Here is a 4,397-nt window from a genome sequence, read left to right as displayed (position 1 = left end):
ACGTCTTGCTTACAAAATGGCTCTACCTCGAGAAGATGACAAGTTAAATCGTTACTGTACATTTTGGAGAAATGGTCTTCACTGGTTTGATGACAATGGTGTAAGAGTATTAGTAGAGATTGTGGATGAGAGCCAGTCTGTACTAGTAATGATGTCCTGTGAGAAAGGTTACAGTGACAATATGGTGTTTCTAAGAAGAGATGTGATAGGAGAGGTAATGAGTGTTTATAAAGAATCCTGTCCCAGTCTAGAGGTAAAAGAGTTAGTTATTGATCCTAAAGAACTAGCTTATCCTGTGAATACACCAAGAGAAAGGACAACTTATGGCATATATAATGTACTGTTGGCGATTAAGAAAAGGAAACCATTTCTTGTGAGTGATAAAGGACAAACAGAATTGAAGGAGACCTTAACTGATGAATCATTATCAGATATTAGTAACCTGTCACTATTAGGAGGACGTGATATTAAGGTAAGAATTAACACACACAAACTGTTTGATACATTAATACAAGTACTAATAATCAAAAGGTCATATCTTAAAAGTAATTTTATTTCTTATCAAATTACTCTGTCTTTGTCATAATTGTGGGTTGTCATTGTGTGGCTTTTACTACTAATAATATATACTTGTACATCAGTTAAACTCACCTTTCAGCAATACACTACTGATGTATATCACTTTGATAAACAAGCACAGTGACAAATGTCAGTTATTACTAGTAATATTACTATTAATATTGTATATAGGAAGTGATTGAAATAACCGAAGAATTCAAGACAAGATTGACTCCAATAAAGCTAGGTATGTTATAATATGTACTATCACTAGTGGGAGTATGTAGTGACCGAGAAGGAAAGGTAAAGAGAGGTCTCGCGGGAATCAACGAACGAATTTATCAATAAGTCAAAAACTTCTCCTTAAAACTGAAGAATGCACACACTTAAATACACACAAATCAATTGCATCATAATACATCACTGACACACATTGCATAATATTACATAACACTAGAAAGGAATCTAAATCAACAATGCATACATTATATAACCTACATAAGAAATGAATATAAGCATAGAAATAATAACTAGGAAAAATGATAATAATAATAATACAATACATGCCTAGGAAAATAATTATAAATAAGCATACATTAACATTATCAGTTATAACAGAGTACAGACTGTACAGTGTATATACATTATTAATTATTATTTTTATAGATATTAAAGATCTTGATATTGTCATTAAAGAGTTAACATCAGATCAACACTTGTCCTGTTCTGTATGGCACAGACTAGGTCTACATGTAACAGACGCTCCTAGCTATCTGTTCACCAAACTTATTTCTTAATCAACACTGAGCTCAAAAAAACCAACTAACAAAAACTAACTCACAACTAACAAACAACACACTTATATAGATCTTATAAATGTCCAGAAGGTTCTATAACATACAAGAATACTTTACATGATTGTTCTAGAATATACTTGAATAAACACATAATATATAATTACAATAGTACACAGAGAGTTCCGGATCCATTTAGAAACAACTTCTTACACTACAGTTAGGATTATATGATCCTAGACTAGTGGATATAGATGAGAGACACAGAGGAAATCCAGTAAAATGTTTTCATGCTTGTATGTCAGCCTGGTTAAGAGGAGAAGATAAAGTGAGAGAGAAAGGAGGTCCCAGTTGGTCATCATTAGCTACAGCACTGGATACAATAGAAGAGAAATCTATTGCTACTAACACTAGAGATAAATACTATACATCAAACCAGTTAATTGCCTAGTTCTTTCGTTTGTTGAAATTATTATTTTCTATTATCACTTACTTTGTTAAGATGGCTGCCTATAGTATCTTACTTTGTTCTGTTCTGTTTATAACTATTATTATTATAAATGATACATTATTACAAGATGAATGTAAAACATTAAGGGGACAAGCCAAGCAAAGCAATATACATCATTATTACTATTTACGTCTCTCTGTCTGTTGCTAATAAAAAAGTTTGAGTTGATTCCGACAACAAATTTTTGTGCAATGGACAATTTCTGAATTACTACATAACTACCAAACGTGTACACTAGCATCGTTACTATAAATAGTATCAATTACTACAATAGACAATGATATATCATATACTACAATAGCATAGTGTCAATGAATAGCATTGTACTATAAATAGTATCAGTGTTACTATAAATAGAATCATTTACCTCTATTCCTAAAGAAGAATGACACTATGTCTCAGTTCCAGTCTCCAGTGCATTGAGTGGGAGGGAACATTGATCCAATCAATTAAGAGACACTCCTAGATCAGGAGAGACAGAGATTTTATGAAATGATGACAAAGACAGAGTTTGTAAGAGGGAGGGACCATCTAAACATGGGCAGAATAGGAGGTATTTTATTTTAATTTTATCATAAAATTGTAAATATTTACCTGGAGTGTTATAGCTAAACATTCTACAGTATTCCAGTGGATGAATGGCAGCAATGATCATAGCATTAGAGACACTGTAGACCACTGGATAATAATGAAGTTAAGGATCATAATTGTACATTATTAATGATTAACGTACACGTACATGTACATGTACATAGCTCAAGGAGACAAAATAATAAGAAGAGGATAGAAAAAGAAAGGATTATATACTGTATATGCCATATATTTCGCGGGTATAAAATTTCATGATTTAGCTGCATTTTTGTATTTGCAAATAAAAATTGTGATTTTAATGTAATTACCATACCTACTATACAATCAGCAATCAGCATGCTATTTCACAGGTTTTAAGTTTGAAAAATTTTCCAAAATGTGACAATTGCGAAATTAAATTCCCAGGGAATATATGGCGTATATGGTATACTAAAAGCCTTGGGTATTTTCAGATTTTGGCAAACTTTTTAAATGGCCATAACTCGAAAAATTTAAGTCGGAATCAGCTCAAACTTCTTATACAGCATAAGGACATCAATATGTACCAGAAAATATAATAAAAATTAGGGGCATATTCTTAGCCATTTTTCTGAAAACACTATGGGCTATAGCCTTAGGTATTTTTTGAATTTGGCAAATTTCTTAAAATGGAGGTACACTTACATGTAACTCAAAAAAAACTAAGTCAAAATCAGCTCAAGCTTTCTACATAGCATAAGGACATCAATATGCATCAGAAATTGTAATAAAAATGGGGGTAATTTTAGAGCCATTTTTTAGAAAAAGGCCAAGGCTAAGGAATGTGCATAGCTGGGCATTAATTAGGATACACACAATTCCGTCCTCGATGAGAGTGAACAGCAGTGGCCATTAAAAAAGGACGTCATTCAACTTCCCGACATATTGTGGAAGAGTATCATCATACTGGAAGGACTCCATGTTAGGCTCTATACTGAAGGCTAAAGAGAGAGTCAGAGATTGTTGCTGGGAGGAGGAGGAGGTGTTTAAAGAACTGTCATTAGCTAGGAGAATGACGTCACCTTTATGAGAACCAAGTACTGTTAGTGTATCAAGACTGGAGCCTATTGAGAGGAGAGAGGAAAATAATTAATAACTATTAATAACTAATATAAATCATTGATATTGATGGGGAGGAACTTTAAAAATTCGTAAGAAATCCAAATTGAATTGGAATTAGCTCAAACTTTCTATGCAACATAAGTCCATCTATTTGCATCAGGAAAAAATTGTAAAAAGCTAAATTCTAATTTTTCATTTTTGATGAAAGTTATCCAAAGTATAGGGACTTTGCCAATTTTTGAGTAGCTTAAAAATTTGTAAGAAATCCAAATTTAACAGGAATCAGTTCAAAACTTTCTATGCAACATAAGTACATGTGAAGCTGGTAATACTATTCTCTCTAACCTTCTCTCTGAGGACAGCACCACAAGAAAGTCCACTGAGGTAAGCATGGGAGCCATTATCCTCTGATACAACACTAGGAGTAACTAAACACACTCAGCCTATCAGCCAAGCTCCCTTATCTTGTATCCACCATTTGTCAACCCAGGAGTAGTACCATTCATCATTACTGATGACTCCACTGGTTTTAAGGCAGGCTCAATCACACCCATACCAAACTGAACTCAACTGCTAATAGAAGACCAAGATTAGTACAATACCTTGACTCTAATAATAATGTTAATAAAATGAATTTAAATTATTTCTATTCACTAACCATAAAGTCAGTAGTTGATACAGTATTCATTGCTGGGTTTGCTGCTTGACAAATAAGTTTGAAGCGTCTTTCAATTTCTTTCTTTAAATGACGTGATACAGCACATATTTCTATGTAGAAATAAAAACAGTTCAATGAATGAATAAATGAAGGAGACAGAGACAAAACTCAGCCTTAAATAGTCACAATAAAACACAATGTAACT

General features: G+C 32.8%; 2 long non-coding RNA genes across 2 annotated transcripts; one reads left to right on the top strand and one right to left on the bottom strand.

Annotated features, from left to right (window-relative positions):
• The first annotated feature begins 270 nt into the window (after positions 1–270).
• Positions 271–1,479, top strand: LOC109590574 (uncharacterized). Its single transcript, XR_002189384.1, has 3 exons — positions 271–472; positions 751–805; positions 1,225–1,479. It is a non-coding gene; the product is annotated as an uncharacterized LOC109590574 (long non-coding RNA).
• A 141-nt stretch (positions 1,480–1,620) lies between these two features.
• Positions 1,621–4,352, bottom strand: LOC109590573 (uncharacterized). Its single transcript, XR_002189383.1, has 6 exons — positions 4,193–4,352; positions 3,880–4,141; positions 3,285–3,536; positions 2,458–2,541; positions 2,231–2,394; positions 1,621–1,897 (listed from the first exon to the last, which is right to left on the bottom strand). It is a non-coding gene; the product is annotated as an uncharacterized LOC109590573 (long non-coding RNA).
• Positions 4,353–4,397: the final 45 nt, after the last annotated feature.

This window comes from Amphimedon queenslandica, unplaced genomic scaffold (assembly GCF_000090795.2).
Source record: "Amphimedon queenslandica unplaced genomic scaffold, v1.1 AMPQUscaffold_9832_Cont17954, whole genome shotgun sequence".
Taxonomy (NCBI): domain Eukaryota; kingdom Metazoa; phylum Porifera; class Demospongiae; order Haplosclerida; family Niphatidae; genus Amphimedon; species Amphimedon queenslandica.
Note: the sequence above shows the minus strand (reverse complement) of the source record. Positions and strands in the feature narration are given on the sequence as shown.